At 43.8% G+C, this 19,606-nt stretch overlaps 1 long non-coding RNA gene across 6 annotated transcripts in view; it reads right to left on the bottom strand.

The window, feature by feature from the left end:
- LOC144370399 (uncharacterized) overlaps positions 1–5,526 on the bottom strand; it is a 64,563-nt gene extending 59,037 nt beyond the window's left edge. For 2 of the 6 annotated variants that reach the window (XR_013430378.1, XR_013430379.1), the window contains exon 1: positions 5,327–5,526. This is a non-coding gene — a long non-coding RNA (uncharacterized LOC144370399). The remainder of the gene's footprint in view (positions 1–5,326) is intronic. The other 4 variants (XR_013430376.1, XR_013430375.1, XR_013430374.1 and 1 more) reach the window with 4 other exon arrangements.
- Positions 5,527–19,606: the final 14,080 nt, after the last annotated feature.

Genomic DNA, 19,606 nt, shown 5'->3' with positions numbered 1-19,606 from the left:
GAGAGCACACCAGCTGTGGGGTACCCCAGACTGTAGAAATGGACAGGGGCTTTCTAGTACGTACATACACACAGGTGTAAGTGTTAAAACTTGAGCCCCCAATATGCTGCTGAACTTGCACCCCAGATGGAAGAAAGGGAAAGTGCTTCTGAGCAAGGAGAATCCACTGTGAAGGTGCTAAGGCATTCAGGCCACAGAGGGCCACTCCTTTCACTTTCCAGAGACTGTTGTGGCCCACAGGCCCTGAGGGCTTTGTCTCAGCTAGAAGGGCTGGGTGTATCTTCCATAGCTTTATACTCCATTCAGGACACAGCTTTGACCTCAATGACGAACTGGGTGGGGAACTAGAAGGGGTCGCTGGTGGGCAGATAACCATGTCCCCTTCAAGCTGAGAAGTGTGAGGGTCAGCAGTGTAGGGAATCTAGAATTTAGGAAAAGAAATTAGTTCTAAAACTGCCAGGGGAATGTAGGATCCATTGCCTGGAGGTACTGGAGAAGCCCAGCAATGAGGATTGTTGGCTGAGGCAGGGACTGTCAGATGTTTTCCTATCCAACTCCCAGTGTCCCTTGCAATTGGTTTGGGGCCATTTAACTGGGTCCTAGACAAAGGAATGGGAAAAGTGACTGGTGGGCAGCATAGTGCTGTTCATCTCAGGACCTTAGATGTGCTATGTGGCAAAGAGGGATCAAGGCTGGGAGTAAGAGGCTGATTAGCTGATCTGATCATGAGAAGATTGCCTGCATTATCCACATGGCCCATGTGATCACAAGGGTATTCAAACATGTAAGAGGTAGAGAAAGAGTCAGGGTTGTTGGATGTGAAGGAAGAAGGATGTAAGCAGCCAATGTGGCCTCTGCAGATGGAGAAGAGGCCACAAGGTGAGTGGCTGCCTCTGGACTCTGCGAATGGCAGGAGAACCGTTCTCCCCCGAAGCCTCCAGAAGGACCAGCCCAGCTGACACCTTGACTCGTATTGGACTTCTCACCTCCAGAATCATAAGTTAATAAAGAAGTGAATTATTTTGCAGTTACTAAAACAAACACAGTGGCCTGTTTCCCACTTGACTTTAAATAAATACACTCATGTGTAATGATTTTAAGTTTACAGTGGTTTTAAACAATAACAAGGTTATTGTGTTTTGCTATAGTAGTCATAAAAACTAACCCAGTGAAGCATGCTGCTTGTGGGCCCCAAGCATGCTGACCCACACTTATCCCCCTCTGTAGTGGCTTTGCCTTGAAACAGCAGTGTCCTGCAGCAGGAGTGGTCTGGGCCTCTGTACTGTTTCTTGTAGAGGGTCGCCCAGGAAACAAATAAACCTTAATTTGTTCAGCTCACTTACTGTACTTTTTACAAAAGTGAATATCCTTTATATAAATACAAAGACTTCTGAGGTTAAGAAGGGGAAACTATACATAAAACCAAGTCAGAACACACAGAGCACTGGCTGAAATGAAAAGCACACACATAGAAGATGTTAGAAGGGGAAAATAACCAAAGGTGGCTAGGGAACAACAGCAAAATCTAGAAAGGCTATGGTCCAGCCTGACCAGAAGCTTAACTGAAGGATATTTTCCCCTTGGCATGCTGGAACCAAAAGCACACCTCTGACCTGCATCTAGCTGAGAACATGAGGATGCTGTTGGGCAGTCTGTGACTATATGCTTAATACAATAAAAAACAATGTAGCTTCACATTTGTCTCAGTAGAATGGCCTGGATAACTTGAAAACCCTCCTACAGGAAGATAATTCAGGGAGAAATGTTACCTACAACATTATAAATTCTCCCTTAACTCATGACTTACCAACTGGTTCATATTCATATATTCACTTGACTTAGTTCTATGCAGCGGGGGGTGCCTCCTACTTTTTGAAGAAAACTATATAACATTAGTAACATTCAATGCTATCATATCAGACTTATGAGACCTCACTGACACATGGTTTTGGCTCCTCTGAAAAATTGGGGCAGGAGAATTTGGCCAGCAATATGTATGTATTCACATCACTGCCAAAACCCACAGAGACTGGCAGAGATGAGTAACAGTATGGCTTGTAATCATGGAAGCTATTGCTGTGGAAGGCTATTGCTGCTGTTGGGAGAAATAGCAAGGAATCTCACAACTTTTAACTTTGCTAATCCAGTTTTGCAAAACTTCTCATAAAATAAGCATTCTTCACCCCATTTCTCTGCAAATATTTTGTAGTGGAGAACAGTGGTGGGGTCTCCAGTCACTAAATGGATTTCTTCTGCAAAGAGTTGGCAGAATGTAGTGTAGGTCATCCATCACTCTCAAGTGACGATACTTTGTATCTGAACAGAACCTTCCTTTCACACTAACCAGAAGCCTTTACAAACTGCCCCAATAAGATCACACCTTCAGAGGCAGCAACTGGCAAGTGACAGGGTCCCCTGTCTGGCCGTAAGCAGCAAAGGCCCTTCAGCCTGGTCCCCTAGTCACATACTCCAAACAGTTTAGACAGTTTTTTAAATGGCACTGTCCTCAGAGTCCCAATGATAAGGTGACTACTAATTTAATGACAGTGCCAAGTGCTTAGAACTATGCTGGCACAGTATTACACCCAGGAAATTACAGTCACCATTTCCTGCATTCCGCAACCTAAATGAGGGAAGGGGACCACATGCACCATTAGCACACAATGGAGAGGTCTCACACAGGGAAGTTGGAGGCTTACCATGCTTTGGGGAATAGAAGGTGAAAAAGGGCCTAAAGTAACTCCCAGGAAAAAGCTGTTTGTGGAGTATCTCATGCCAGGCACATTGAGATCCCTGGGATTTAAAGATATCAATAAGACCCAGCCCTGGAAGCCAGGAGAAGAGAGGCAGACAGGGGGAGGTAAGTGCAATAAAGAAAATAGGACTACTGTGGGGAGAGGGAAGAGGGGACCTGATCCAGAGAGCAATAAAGAGAAAACACAAAAAGAACAGCAAGACAGTCACTGTAAGAAAATTTTATTATTTCTGATTAAGGATTTAAGCACAAGTTTGTTATCCAATTTAAGCACTTAATAAAAGTGTTCCCAAAGTTTTCAAGGCAATTATTTTAATTATGAATTATGCTCTTGGCTATCTTTGATGATTATTATAGTGGCTGGCAGAATAGCTTACTCTTTGGCAACACCAGACTGAAGAACATTGAGAGCTTCCTGGGAAAAGAGGCTTGCACACAGGTCCTCTGTAAATTGGGGAAAGCATGCCTCCCAAGAGCACTGCAGAGCCAATATTGCAATTTCCAACTACTGTACATTCCAAGTCTACCTAGGCCTCTGGGCTCAGAGCCCAGGGCCTTTCCTTCAACTCTGGCCAAGTCTTATTGGCCTTGAAAATTTGTGTGACAGTGACAGCTACCCAAAGCACTCCTGCTAGACTTGGGTGCCACAGTTCAGAGGTGTGCCCTGAAATCCCTGGAGTTTACTGTGGTTAACTGACCTGGGGGCTTTGATCCTGAGGAGGGCAGCTGAGAGCTTGGAAGAGTCACAGCAGCAAAGGCTATGTGCTGGGACTTATCCAGAGAAAGATCTTCATGCCATCCTGGGATTTCACAGATGAGGAAATCTGAGTCCCAGAGAAATGGAGTGGCCTGTCTCCAAATTTGGAACCCAAGTTCACTGATATACAGGTGCAAATAAATTGCCTCTTCTCTTGTTAGGCATAAATAAATCATTAATTTTTTAATTCAAAAGCCTTGTAGTTTACAATTCAAGCAAAATTAGAATTCTGCATGAAAATTTCTCCCAGATTTAACATGTACACTTGATAATTATGATCTTAAAAATCTCCATATGGATATGTCTATATATGCAATTTAATTACTGATACTTTGATTTGGTATCATTCCAGCAAATATATTTGAATGAATTCACTACCCTGGGAGAGTGGGCAGTCTCAGGAAGACTGCTGCTGCAAGGTTCTGGGGTGTCAACCCTACCATGAGGGTAAATAAAGGTGTTCCTCCCAACACAAAAGCACAGAGCTACAGGCAGCTGGGCAGGGACACCTTGCTGTAGGAATTAAAGATCAGAGCTATCCTTAAAGGAAATCCCTTCGAAGGTGGTTTTGCTTGTGTTTTGTATTTTGTTTCTCTGTGCTACTGCTAGCACTCAGGGCACCAGGTACTCTGTCTCTTAGCAACACCTTAGCTCTTTGTTTTCGTTGTTATGAGCAAAAGCTCCCAAAGCCATTTCCATTACAGTGGGACACTTTTCTAACAGGTCCTGATAAGTCCTCTTGGAACAGTCAGCCATTTTTTTTCACTCTAGCGCAAGTTGTTGCTGTTGAGAGGCTGTCACTAGTGAAGTATATTCCTCCTCTGCAGTGTAACATATTTAAAGAATTGTCCCTATTCCCTGTAATGAGGCAGAGAATTTGTGTCCTACAGTGGGAGACAGATTACGAATTCTTCACTATAGATGGCATAGATGTGTCACAAAAAAAAGCTTCAGTCCTCTGAGGATTTGTCAGCATAAGATTGAGTTCTAGTACTGACATTTGCAATTAAGACCCTAAAAGAACCCCAAACCTCAATGTGACCTGTCTTCTGTCACCTAAATACTTTGATCTGCTCACCAGGTGTCTTTCCATATGGATCCACTGTCCCTTGAAAGGGCAGCAGAAATGGAAATCGACCAGTCTGGAAAACATCACAGCAAACAGAACTGTGAGCAGAGAGAGAGAAGGCCCCAGTGAACCCAAAGGCTGCTTAAATTCCTATATTCTAAGAAAGATGGCTCTTTCCTGGGTTTAGCTTGTTTGGCTCAGAAGATTAGCGTTTTCTTTCTTTTTTTAAAAGCACATTTGAAAAAAAAAAGCTGAACTTGAAAGAAAGTAGGGTAAGAGAAGTCATACTGAGTGAATAAGAATGAAAATGATTTCCACCCCTTTGGTTCTTTTATCAGTACCCAATGCTGTCGGGCTACAATTAATCATCCCGATATTAAAAACACAGACTCCTGTTACTCTTTAAAAAAGAAAAAAGAAAAAAGAAAGAAAGAAACCCTGTACATTCTTAGTAAACCATAACAGCTCAAACTTTGTCTTTTGTAAAGTTGTGCAACTAGGCTTAGGCCGTTGTCATTAGCAAGCAACGGTCACAGGTAGACTACGTGTCGCACTCGTCACGACAGCGGGTCTTGGCGGGCGCCAACCACAGCGGGTGGTGCAGCGGTGGAATCCCGCACAGGCCTGCGGACCGTGCCCGGGCGCCCGCACTCCCCTGCGCTCCGCGTTTGGGCATCAGGGCTCGCAGTTCCTCCGGGGCCTCCTGCGCCGGGCGCCCCGAGAGTAAGCGGAAACCAGTCAGTACCTGCAGGCGTGTGTCCAGCTTTAGTCTGTAGTTTCCCTTCGGGAGGAGAAGACATGGTGCCACCAGAGTTCCCTGGGGCTGGTCGGCCGCGGAGGCGCGGCTGGAGGAACTGAAGGGAGCGCGTGTGTGAGAGCGAGAGTATGCGCAGGGGGCGAGCCAGCCCAGAGGGCGAGCCAGCCCACAGGGCACGCCTCCCTCCCACACGGCGGGGGCGTGGCCGATGAGCGTCAATGTGGCACGCTCCGCCCTCCTGCACCGGGCGCGCCGACGTCACTGCGGACGCCCTGCCCCGCCGGCCTCTTGCGCGGGCTTACAGAGCATGCGCAGCGGGCCATGCCCATGCCACGTTGGGGATAGTGGGGAGAAGCGAACGGGAAGGAGGGCGTGGCGTTAGGTTTTAGGGGAAATAGGGGTCTTGGCTGGCTGAGGACCTGGAGAGTAGCTGGTGACTAAAAAGGGCCCAGCTTGAGAACACTCCCTCCTCCACGAAACCGCTCCGGCCGCCAGTGTCCCCATGTGGACCGCCACGCAGTGGGGAGCTGAGATCTCTCTCGTCCTGAAGTCCTCAGCTAGACCCCTCATGGGACCGGGGGTCGGATTTTGTTAAGAGACGACGCAAAGGATGAGCCTGCTCCCCAGGAGAGAAAGGCAGCGCCTGAAAAGGCTAGTTCCCAAGCGGCTGGGTGGGTGCGGCCTTGGAGCCTTGGTCTCCCTGCTGCGCAGCCTCGCGGGTCTCCCCAGCGCCCTGCAGCTCCAGGGACTCCAGGCCCGCCATGTCCGTGGCTGGATTAGCAATCAGACATGCCCAAGACGTTGGAAGGAAACACCATCACCTCTCTTGGCTGTATGTTTGTCTGTGATGACAGAAGTGTTCAAAGTGGTCAGGCACCTGGCACCTTCTTACCAGCAGTCAACCTGGTTTTCAGTCAGCTCCCCTGTGGCTTCCCCCAATTGCGAGAAAATCCCTTAGACAAGGTCACACATGACCTCCATGCTGCCAAATCCAGTGGTCACTCTTCCATTGATTCTACATGACCTCTTAGTAGTACTTTGAAGAAGCCATCAATCCTCCTGTTCAGCTTCAGGGATGCCATGTTAGTGCCTCGTCTTGCAGTTTTGGGGCCACCCTGGATGTACAGTCTAGATTTCTAAATATTTGAGTGTCCCAAGCCTCAACATTGCTTCCTGCCCCCCCCCCCCCGCGCCCCTTTCCCTAGGCTTAGATGGTGTCTTTGCCTGGGTTCTGCTGCTACAACAATATCTGAGAAGGGGTTAAAAAGCAGAGATTTCTTTGGCTACTGGTTCTGGAGGCTGAGAAGTTCAAAGGCACAATGATGGCATATTGGTGAAGCCTTGGTGCAGCAACACCTCAGAGTGAAAAGTAAAAGGGTGAGGAAGAGGGCTGAACTCTCCTAATGAATTCACTGTAAGGGTGACCCCGTAAAAGCAAACTTGATTCATGGGGGCATAACTCTCATGACTTAATCACTTCCTATTAAGCCCCCATCTCCTGAATTGTTGCATTCAGGATTAAGTTCAACACTTGAACCTTGGAGAAATGTGTCAAACCATAGAACATCTTGGATGCCTTCTATCACAGGCAAGCCCACAAGTATGACTTTTATCCACATGCTTACAGATCCCAGCCCTGCAAACCTATTTCTGTGTCCTTGAAGTCTTGACTGATGCATTCCATTGGCTCTAAAACTCCATCAAAGAAGATGCCTCCTTCAGGGCTTCCCAGTTCTTTGTGTCAGGCTACACACACTGATGCTGGCCATATGCTGATCTTGCACTCACCCTCCATGGTTCATTATCACTAATGGCTGTGGGCCACCTTATGGTTGTGATACATTGTCATTGTCTTGCATTCACACCAGAAGTTGCAAACCAGTAAGAACAGCTTAGAAGGAAATCCTGGAATAACAGTGAAGCACTTTTCTCTCTGTAGTACTGGGGATCAAGTCCAAGGCCTCGCACATACTAGACAGGCATTCTACCAACCCAGCCCCAAAGTGCTCTTTTCACTAACACCTTTGAAGGAACAGAGAGAATCTGAAGACAGTGCTTTGGATTTTGAACTGAGAAGCTTTAAGAATACCTAACCAATTAATTTTATGAATATTTTCCTTTTTCTGTATATGACTAAAAATTCAAGGCTTAACAATTGTAAAAATAATTATATCTCAGAAATACAAAATAAAACTTTAGTTTGAAAGAAAACATTATATTAAAGATTAATTGGCAATGTTTTCCTCTTTTTGGCACATAAAGTAGCAGGCATAAGCTGTGGCATCTCAGACTCAATAACAAACAGGATTGTTAGGGAATGCTGGGGTAAAAGGAGGAGATTTCTGAGGAAAGAGCAGAGTGACCCAAGGGTCTGGAGACCACAGACACCAATGGGATGGCCTGAGGTCTAAGAGGACTAGACTGATGTGGCCCTCTAGTGTAACAGCATGTACAGTGCCACATGTTCAGAGCAGAGTTCCTGGTCACCTACTTACCCACCAATAGCTTCCTCTCTGGAGCAGGGGCTAAGCTACTCCAGCAGTGTGCCAACTGGGCAGCATTCCTGCTGAATAAGACACTGTCATTTAAGGAGGAATTGAACTTAGGTTTAAAAACACAGATTTTCAACCTCCCTTGCAGGGGGTGGTGAGGTGTCGCTTTTCTGACCACTGAAATGTACTTGGACTCTGTGGAGGGAAAGCAGAGGACAGTGTCCTGGTTTGAATCTGGAATGCCTCCCAGGATTTAAGAGATGAGGCTTTTGAGAAGTGACCTCATCAAAGCCATTGAAGCCAAGTGGACCATAGGGAGGTGGGACCTTGCTGGAGGAAGAAGGTCACTGGGGCCTTTCCTGGAGTGATCTTTCTTCCATCCTGACCCATCCCCTCTCTTCACTGTGACCATGAGCTGAGCAGTTTTCCTCCCCCACACCCTTCTGCCATAGTGTTCTGCCTCACTTCCTGCCCAAGGCCATGGAGACTTTGGGCCACTGACCACTGACTGAGAGCTCTGAAGCCATGAACCAAAATAAATCTTTCGCATCAGGTATTTTGATAACATAACAAATGAATTATCACCTTGAGGCAGCCAAAGACTTGAAAACCACACGTGGAGGATGGCAGGGCACAAGGCCAAAGCACATGGGACTTGAAAACAAGTCCCTGTTATATGGAGTCCTTGTGCTTGGAGGCTGTGTGGATGGCCAGATCCAAGCTAGAATATCTTCCCATGTGTCAAAGAGTCAGTTGCACTGATTATTTGTTTTTTCCACAAAGTAAGTGTTCATATTTCTAGATTTTTTTTTCAGTCAAGGTGGTTTTTATTTTGTCTTCTATAAAAACATTTTTATGAGTTAAGTCTATTGATGGATACTTGTACTTTTCCCTTAGTATATCATATGTCTTTTTACTTATGCTTTTTTCCATAATTTTTTAATTAATAAATTAATTAATAAAAGTAATCAATCTTATTGCTTCTAGACACTAAACCATATTTACTAAGGTTTTCTTCATTCTCAGGTTAACGATGAGTTTGTCCAGTTTTTTTTTTAGGACCTAATTATTTTCTTTTCCATTTAAATATTCAACAATAGAAACTTATCCTAGCATATAGCATTAGTAGATTCCACTTTGTTTCCCACAGGATTGTACAGCTATGCAAAGTTGTACAGCTTTGCTCTACTGACTTAAGATGTGTTCTTTCTTGTATACTAAATTTTCATAGTCAATTGAGTCTGTCTCTGGATTTTCTCTTATGCATCCTGTCTATCTGAAGCTTCTTAAAGGATAGACACATCACAGTGTGTTCTGACATCCCAGAGGTCTGACGCCTCCCTCTCCCCCACAGCACTTCTTTCTTAGGGTGTTAGTTATACTTGCTTGTTTGTTATTACAAATGAACTCTTTCATCAGTCTATCTGCCCCCAAACAAAAACCTGGGAATTTAAAAAAATTAGACTGCATTAAATTTATTTATTAACTTGACAAATCCAATAACTTGTGTTTCCAATAACTTTTTTTAACGCAGAGTCCCTTCAAAGAACACAGGTTGGCTTGGCACCCGTGTTCTAGTCTGCTTTTGTACTTTCCATGAGTGTTTTGTGGTTTTATGGAGGATTAATAATTAATAAATGAAGTGTTTTATGGTTTTTTCCACATAAGGTTTGGACGCTTTTTTGTAAGATCCACACCTAAGTTTTTCTTCCTTTCCTTTCCCCCTAAAGGCATATACAGGGGTTTGTTTATGAAAGTAGGTACATATTCCAAGGGTCATAGGGGGCTCACAAGAGAGACACTGTAGGGTAAAGCAAGGAATGCATGTTCAAGGGAGAATGCCAGCCAGGTTTTTATGATGTGCACTTATTTTTCTCTGATAATTTTAAACTTGCTTCGTCACTAAATTCTCTTAGTGCCATAGTATCTTTCCCTTTGATTCTTTTGAATTTTCCACATATGTAATCAAAAAGTGAAAAAAAAGTGTTTTATATTACCAACTCGAAGAAATGTTTGAAATCTGAATCTCTGAGACAGTGTGCTTCTTGGGGCTGGGATTGTGGCTCAGTGGTAGAGCGCTCACCTAGCATGGGCAGGACCCATATTCGATCCTCAGCACCACATAAAAATAAAAGCATTGTGCTGTATCCATCTACACCTAAACAATAAATATTAAAAAAAAGAAAGAAAGAAGTGCCTCTTAGGAACCCTGTGAATGCAGTCAATGCAATTGCCAAAACTTGTGGGAAGTATATAAGGAAAAATATTGGCATGGAAAGCAAATAGAGCTTTTTAAGATTTGTTGTTTTATTGGTTTATTACTGTCACATAATAGCAGCATTCATGGCCATATTTGTACATGCACCTGACATGATTCCATTAGTCACCTTCCCTCAGCCTCTTTCCTCCCACCTGCCAATGTTCCTGCTCTACTCTATGGATCTCCCTTCTATTATTGTCATCATTATTTTAATTAGTGCATTATAATATTTACAAGAGTGGGATTTGTTGTGGTATAACAGATGATGACAGCTTTTTTAAGTGTTCGTCTTGCAACTCATAAGGCTAGAAAAGCATTACCAAACCATGTCACTGTTTTCTTGGTCTCTCTGACAGCCCTTTCTTCCTGTCTCCTTTACTGTGTTTTCTTAGGAGAGTCACTGCAGCATGCAGGGTCTGCTTTCCTCATGAATTCTCTACCTTTCCGCTGTTTAGGGCTCATTTTAGCTCCTCTTTACTCTTCTGCTTATGTCTCCTGTTTCTGCTTCTTTTATTTTTGCCATATTTTTTGGTTATGTTTCCATTGGAAAGAACATTGGAGTACAATCAGGACTAAACAAAAAACATCCACTGCAGGACAGGTATTAAAAATATGTGCAAATATTTCCAGACATGTCTTTTTATTTTATTTCTGGGGGGAGGGAGTGTTTTGTTTTGGTGCAAAGGACCTAGCACATAGCACAGCTCTTCCTGAACATCATAGGTAATAAGTATAATTGTGAAGATCTCCATCCCATGGGCAGCTCCTCAGGGCCAGGTACACTGCCAGACACCAGGCTAGAAACTCATCCACTCCAGGTACTGCTCACTCTGCTGTGCATACAAGGAAACCTCAGCCCTCACTGAACTTACCTTCCAGGAGGAGGATAGAAAATTATGAAATGAATCCACAGACTGAAGAGAATCTTCTGCAGCTCTGCCTTTTCTAGAAAGTTTGGGAGGTGTGAGACCTGGGGCTGGGAGAACGTAGAACAAGGATACAGAGGTTGAAGGTGAGCTGGATAGGGGTGTGGCAAGTGGCAGGTTCTCATGCACTGGAGTCCTGGGGAAGGGGCTCCCAAGGACGAGTGTCTGGGAATATTCACAAGAGAAGTTCCTCAGCCTGGCCCGAAACCATCTTCTCTGTCTACTGGGAAACTTCTCCCCACAGAAGTTAACTTCCTCACACTCCCAGATCATGCTTTCCGCTGGCTTATCAGAAAGCCAGACCATTTTGTTAAGAAGGTGATGGGGCAGGGCTGATGCTTTGAACAAGGGGAAAAAAGGAGGCAGTGGTGACCAATGGGGAGGACAGTTTGTAAGAGGGTGAATCTCGTTACATGAACTCAGAGAGGTAAAGGGGTGTGGTGGAGGGCTTCTAAGTTCCCAGAAAGACACTGGCTTTGACTTGGTAGGTGATGAGGAATCACTGGGGGAGGACCTGGAGCAGAGCACTGACCCATCTGACCTGTGTTTTCACAGGACACAAAAGCCCTGCACAGGCAGTGATTCATCCTTTAGGACATGAAAAACTTCCTGGTAGTCACACAGAGAAGGTAGTGGAGCTAGGACGTGAACCCCGGTATGAGGCTGAGGTCCCTGCTGTACCTATGAGGAGCATTTCCTGCCTAATCTACTAGTTGCATTTTTTTATTCTTTGTGTTTCTTTTACACCTCCTTTTCAGGTCTGTGCACTTCTGGTTGGCGGAGAATGAAGCTGTGCTCAGTCTGTATTTTTTTTCTTATGCCCAAATACGTATTCATTTCTGCCATGTGCATGACACCATAAAATGCACCACGAATGATAAAAGAGGTGGACAGCGAGGGATTTTCTCTCAAGATATTGATGGGCTAGCTATGAAGAGAAGACAGGATTTGTCTTTAAATTGTTTAAATCCAATGATTTCCACTTTTGGTGGGGGGCAGGGCATTTTGCTTGTTTCATTTAATTATTTGAAAGAAAATCGCTACTTCTTTTTCAAGAACAGCTCTATCCAAGAACCAGAAGCAGATAAAATATGGGATTCCCTCTTTGATTTTATACATTTTGACTTCCAGCTTGACTGTTCTGTTAGCACAGTAAAAGATGACTCCCAGGCTCCCCACCCCTAAGCCTTGTAAGCCCAACCTGTGTTCAGGAAATCCAGCTGTGCACATTCTATTTCTCACCTCATTGCCAGGAATAAAGATTCGGCAATCCCTGCTTAATTGACAGTATTGCCAGTGACACCTGAGGCACAGCAGAAACCAGCTCAGCAGTTCTGGTGAAGCTGAACTGCAGCTTCTGGGCAGCAAGTAAGTGTTCAGTACCAGAACCTGCTCCTCTCTCCTTGATGATGATATGTGACAGCTGAATGGGGGGTTCTGGGTCAGAAGACACTGTTGTCTCCCTTCCAATGCTCTTTCAGTTATTCTAAGGACTTGAACCCAAGAGCTGTGCCCTTGGAGCCCCTGCAGGAGGCCAGGAAAGTATCACATTTTAGGGAAACCAGCTCCAGATGAGGATCACAGGTTTGAGGTCTACCCTGGTCACCATCTGTCTGTGGGATGTGTGCCCTCCAAGAAACTATTCATGGAGTCCTCCCATTTTGTGTACCCCACACATTTGGGTTTTGCAGAGTCCACAGGGGAAGCCAACAGGATCATATGTGGCCTTTGCAACTCCTAAAATTCCTGTTTGAAAGCCCATCTGTGTTCACCTGAGTTTGCCTCTGTGGTCATGTGCAGTCCCTCTGGCTCTATAGATCAGAATAAACCCTCTGTATTAGTCAGCTTTTTGTTGCTGTGACCAAAAGCCCTGACAAGAACAATTTCAAGGAGGAAAGGTTTATTTGGGCCCACAATTTCAGAGGTTCAATCCATGGTTAGTCAACTCTATTGCTGTAGGTCTGAGATGAGCAGATCATCAAGGCAGGAGGACACTCTACTGGAACTCAGTCACCTATGGCAGCCAGGAAGCAGAGTGTGCAGGTGGAGCCAGGAGCAGAGCATAATCCACAGTTATGCCCCCAGTGACCTACTAGCATGCCCACGTGCCAACAGTTTCCACCCAGAATCCATTCAGATTATTAATCCATCAAATGCATGAATCCACTGATTGGGTTTCAGCTCTCACAACCTAATTGCTTCATTCTGAACATTGCTTCTCTGTCTAACACCTGAGCTCTTTGGGAGATACCTCATTTCCAAACCATAGCACCCACCCATGGTCCTTCCAGAAGTATATGATGACCTTCACTTAGCCAGTTTGTTCTCCAAGTTCTTCCCCTCCAGCCAGTGGAACTCTGTGCAGATTTCTGCCAGCTGTTCTTCACATTATGCAGTTCTGGAGCTGCCACCCTTTGCTCACCACAACTGCTTCTCACCTGGCTATGTATGCAAGCCATTCGTTCACTCAGTCCTCCAGTTAATACATAAGTGTCAAGAACTGATTGCTGCCCGGTGTTGTGACACCTAGAACCCATCCTGCCCCTTGGGAGGCTGATGCTCAGGGCAGTTTGTCTTTATGCCTGTTGCTTTCCTATTTGAATATCTTTGTTGTAGTAATTTTACAAAAGAGTAAACCTTTCATGGTACAATGGGCTCTTTACTGATCAATTTTCTGTATCGTAAAAGTCTCCAAGATTCAGTATTAGAAATCATTATAACTAGGAAGTCCTGACTTATTTATCTGTAAAAATCTACTTAGTAATGGTGAAATCCCCTCTCCCAGGTACCAAAAATGATAGAAATGAGACTACTTTTAATTTCTTTCTTCCTCCTCTTCCTCTTTCCTTCTTCTTTTTACTTTTTGATTAAGTTGTTTGAACAAGTTCCTCTGGGCTACAAAAACAGAAGCAATACTGGTATCAGTTTCTGAAAAAAAAACTTTAGATATAACTGCTGTATTAACTAGGCAAAAGTTTCTACTGAAAACAAAATACACTTTAAATTTGCAAAAGTTATCCTGTGAATAGTTTTGTATTGATTTTGAAAAACTTACAATTCATTTTTTAAATATTGAATTGAATTTATATATGGACTACCAAATAGTACACAAGTATAAGAATCTAGTTATTTTTAATTTTCAATATCAATTTATTTTATTTGTTATTCAAATGTATTTCTGTCAATTCAAATGTAATTAAATATTTTTTCGTGTGAGCAAAGTAAATACCAAATGAAGGTGATGGGGTGGATCATGGGAGTAGAAGGTTAGCAAGATTTGGAATGAAGGTCTTAACAGGGAGTCTACACTGTAGCATTTATTCCCATGAGAACAGACCCACTTCTATCCATGATCATTATATTTCAGATTTCTTATATCATGTGTGTGTGTGTGTGTGTGTGTGTGTATGCACACACGCACACATGTGTGAGATCACACAGAGCAGAACTAATGTAGAGAGCTTCACCTCCTACCATCTTGGAAATCAGCAGGCATCTTAGAGGTGACAGGGTATGTTCTGAATTTGATAAAATATGGTTAGTGGTCTGCATTGCAGGAGTCTTCTATCCATATATAGTCATGCATGTAGTATGTACTTATGTCCTCTGTCTTAGTGAACTGAATTTATCTGATAAAATGTTTTCCAGTGCTTTTAAATCTAAAGGTCTTGGAGAAACTATATTTGGGCTCTCAGAGCATTCCTAAGTGTGATGACTCCCACGAGGCCAACTGATTTCTAGGACTACCCAACAGTGAGGAAATACCTTAGATTCCACTAAATCCAAGGATGGAGAATGACTCCTCAGGGTTGTCTTTTGAGTGCCTACCATGTGCACTAAGGATACTGTGGTAAGCAAGGCAGGAGAAAATCTCTGTTCTGGTGCACTGAGGTTCTAGAATGCTGGCATGGGTGTCCACTCCTTGATGCAGCATCAACCTTCAGTATGAGTGCCAAGATGTTCATTTCCTTTCTTTCCTGGTCAAGATCACAACCTTGAAATGACAGGGAGACCCAGCATCTACACATTTACTCCTCAGCCAGCTCTTCTGTCCCTTGATGTTGTTTTCTTGCTGCAAAACTTTTGTTGTGATGCACTGGAAAAAGACATGTGGTTGTTCCTATCAGGAGCCTGGCTGGAAGAGCTGCAGTCGACGTCTGTACACATTAGAGTCTAAGAAAGTTCCCAATCCTTTAAGAAAACCATTACTTGGCTCATTGCAAGCTAATTGCATTTGTTCAGACAAGGTGAAAATGGATGCAGATGGGATGAGCTAAGAAATATCCTACTGTTAAATCACAGAATAAAGCCACTTGTTCAGGAGACTCTGTGGCCCGGGATACAGTTTTTACCAAAAAGTGGGAAATTGCTTGGTAAATTCTCTTTTCTGCTTAACTAACTCCTTTAATTAATTTTGTACTGACCTACTCCTCCTTCAACACAAAAAGTGTGAATAGATAAAGAATTGGTCTTGCAGACCTTCCTACTAAAGGCAAAAAGTAAAGAGGGAGATGGATTCATTCTCTTTCAATTTGGGATAGAGCTTTGGTGTATTAAGATCTGCAACTTGGTAATGCCACAATGGTACAATGGTACAATGTTATCTCATTATATCATTATTTCTACTTTGGCATGATAAGAACTTATGTTTTTGATAAAATGCCAAGATGGGATTAAAGACTAAAGCAAAGAGAATCAAGTTTTAATGAGAAAAGTACACAACATTAAGATAAAACTTTGTGTGATGTCTCTACTTAAAGGAGACAGGCTAATGGTCTAGCACCATTTCTTCTATCTTGAAAAGCCACCGTATCTAGTAGTTTGATCAGATGGCACCATATTGTCATCTTTTCATTAGTAAACATAAGGTGTAGTGTCATTTAGAAACTTGTTTTCATGTGGTAGAAATTATAATTGGTTCTAGAAGTGTTCTTTTTTTTTTTTTTTGCAAGATGTTAATGCTGATCACCAGGGGACCAGACGGATAATACAGAGAGATAGATACAATCAATGATCAGATACTTAGTATAATGAAGCATCTATTTTACTAGTAATACTGTAATCTATCATTTTAAATTATCTGGATTCAGTTGTTGCCCTGGCCTTGATGTTAATTTAGTTTTCATTTAAGCAAAGAATACTTATCAGCCTGCAGGACTCTTCTAGTTAATCGTAAAGGACAAAGGTAATAAGGTAATCCTAATCACATTTAAATATTCTTTGAGCAGATTCAAACATGCAGCAAGCAGGGAACACCCAGAGTCAGACTCCTGGGATAACAGCCCTGAGCCTGGCCTTCCAGTTGACTGGTCAACCAGAGTGAAGTCTACAGCACAGGTCAGGGCCTTTGTGAGGAAAAGGGACCGTTCCTCATTTTCAGCATCCTGTAGGGCCTCTGACAACAGAACAACTGAGAGTTTGGTAACTCCTAAGACTGCCTGTGGAATAGGTTTCATGAACTGTGTGTTCCATCTCCAATGGAGTGGCCTCCAGTTCCACAAGACAGGAAGGCAGGAGACAGCTTCACATGTCAGGTCAGGGACAAATGGGTACCCATCTTCCTTATGTCAACAGGCAGGACCGCCCCTTATGAGAAAGGCACTGCTGATTTTGGCAGCTCATAGGAACATTGAGGCTGAGGGTGAACAACCACCCAAAATGCTGCTTAAGACCCCAAATGGAGATGTTCTGGATATACTGGAAGGAGCTTCTAAGCTCATCAGAAGGACATCTATACTTTGCATAGCTGTCATCCATCTACCTACCTACTTTCCTATTTATCAGTATATGTATATGTATATGTGTGTATGTTTAGACATATGTGTACCTATGCATATGTATACAGACAGACAGATATGCTTCATACGGCTGACTGTGAAATGTTTGTTGTCTTGTTAGTTTTAGCCTGAGGATTATTCCATTGTAAAAAGAGAAAAGAATTGAAAAAATACTTTGGCTAACAGTCTCTTCAAAATTCTCATGTGTATAAATGCCTATTCTCTGCATTGTAATTTGAAACTGATGATGGTGTTGCTGTTGACCAAATCCGACACATAGCACAGGAGTGTCTGAAGTGAATTGGAGATATTATCATCATTTATGCTTTTCAGAATTTTAACAATTCAGTAAAGGGTGGAGGTAGACTCTCTAAATTGCAGAACATCTAAAAATTCCCCTTCTTCCTGGGTAGCTAGGCCCATCTATTTTTAAACAGCAAGGGAGCTGCTGACACTTTATTAAGGTGTTGTTTTACTTAAATTGCAGTTGTCCAAAGTGAGGCTTCCCCTCCACACCTGCTTTCCAAAGTGCAGTAACCATAAATACTTCTTATTTGGGAAATTGCATGTGGCTACCCCTCCAGTTGGAGTCAATATTTTTGCTTTATTTTAAAGCATTACAGTGTGGGGCTGTTTTTCTTGGCTTTTCACATTTTCTGCCTTTTTTCCCTTTCTTCCTGATACAAGAGTAGTTATGCTAAAATTTGATTTCTAGCAAAGGGAAGAAAGTCATATTTAGAGCAAGTCATTTTTTTTGCTATTTATCTATTTTTGTTAGTCACAACCTGCAGCATCTTTGGAATTCTCATTTTTGCAGGTCTCAAAATGATACTGAACAAGGGACTTCCAGACTCAAAGGCTCGCCTTCCCAGTGAAGAGGGCCACTTCTTGGAGTTCAGTCTCATTCTCTGTTTTCTGATATTCTACTTTTCCTGCAAATCACTGCACCTTGACTGGGGCTGTGAATTTGGGCCCTCTTCTGCATGGAAGCCCTTCCCCCTCCTGTAGATGAGCCCTTCATGTGCATTCAGAGGTGTTGAGCCACTGGATCTGAAGGGAACAGTCTACAGGATGCATCAGATTCTAGAGCTGGGATCTCATTTCATGCTCTTGGTACGTACTCTTGTGTTTCTGATTTACGAATCTCTTCAGCTATCTTTCTGCCATTGTGAAGAAACATGAAAGACATAAGTCAAATAAAGGTAAGTGAAGTGTCCTTGGAAGAATCAGAGAAAATGAACACTCTGCACCCCACGAGGTTTGGGGTCTCCCTTTTTCTCCTCCTTTGAGCACCATGATTCTTCTGCATTCATCCAGTCACTGAGCTGAGGATGGAGCCCTCAACCTGGGTGGTATCAGAGAGTCTTCAGGTGTGAGGACCAACGGGAAGGGGAGGAGGATGTGGGCAGAGTTCTGGAAATCAGGATGTGGGAAGATGTGAACGTCTAGTGCGTTCGGGTCCCTGGGTAAGGGTCACAAAAAACCAGGACACAGGGGATGCAGAGCAAAGGCAGCAAATGCAACTGCATGCTGACGTTTATTTCTCAGCTCCTTTTTTTTTTTTTTTACAGAACCTCAACAGGAAGAGTCTTCTTGCTGCCAGAGCCTGAGCCTACAGAGTCCATCACCCCTGGTGTGGTGTTCAGGTGTCTGGAAGCCCACTGGCCTGTCTGCAGTGCAGCAGCTAGGCTAATATGCACTTCTGTAGGCAAAGAGAACATTTTACAGGTAGTTCTGATGAACAGTACCTAAGAGTTCTTTGGGCTTCACCATAACTAAGAATAAACAAAGTATGCTGTCAGTTCCCTTGTGTTCGCTATTGACTTGATTTCACTGGTGCTCTGTGTCTCCAGTGGACCATTTTCCATGATCCTTGAGATACTTAATTTCCATGTCTTGCTCACACACACTTCTGCTCCCCTAAACATGCTCACGGGCTTTAACTCTGTGCCATAGGAGCTTCTTTCTCCTGAATCTCCACTGAGCATGTTCCAGGGGATTACTGGGATATGGCCTGGACTGCCACATCCCACCTCTCTCTTTGGAAGAAAAGGTGGTTCAAAGAAGGACAGAGTGGGGAAGGGGAGAAAAGGCATTACTTCTCCATGATTCCTCAGGCCCCCCAGATCTTCTGAGATGATCCCAGCCAGATCACCCACAGCACAAGGCTTGGCAGGAGCTGAAAGATGGTTCTTCTGCCTCCTTGCCACACATCAAGTTCATACTCTTACCTTTGGCTCAAACTCTGCTCATTCAACCAGATGAACATAGACTCAGAGCCTTCCATGTAACTATAATAGAGACAACAGGGCAGCATAAAGGCTTTCTGCCAAAGCACAGATAATGGCATTATATCTCACCCTGTTTTAACATGAAAACACTAAAGATGCTTCTGGAAAAAAAGGTGGGAAAGGCAAAGCTGGAGATCCTGGCATCTTGGAGAAATGCCAGGGCTTTAGCCATGTCTCTAGTCTGGCCTGGTTTACTGTTCAAGGCAAAACATAACCTTAGAATCAGCCAGTTCAGTCCTTTTCTTTCCCAAGTGAGAATCAGGTGCCCAGGGGCTGTAGCCACCTGGCCATGGGTCACAGAGCTGGTGAAGGCAGACCAGCAAGGGACCGGCTCCTGACTTGAAGTCCTGTGTTCTTTTTGTGGTAACTCAGAGCAAAACATAAGCATAGGGCTGTCTTCCCTGCCCAGGATTCACACAGGGAAAGGCATGGTGGGCAGAAGGGTCCCCGGGGAGAGGAGCCAGAGATTGAAAGGGGACGGCCCTGCAGACCCATTAGACATTCCCAAGCTACTTCTTTCTA

Source organism: Ictidomys tridecemlineatus, chromosome 14 (genome assembly GCF_052094955.1).
Source record: "Ictidomys tridecemlineatus isolate mIctTri1 chromosome 14, mIctTri1.hap1, whole genome shotgun sequence".
Classification (NCBI taxonomy): domain Eukaryota; kingdom Metazoa; phylum Chordata; class Mammalia; order Rodentia; family Sciuridae; genus Ictidomys; species Ictidomys tridecemlineatus.
Note: the sequence above shows the minus strand (reverse complement) of the source record. Positions and strands in the feature narration are given on the sequence as shown.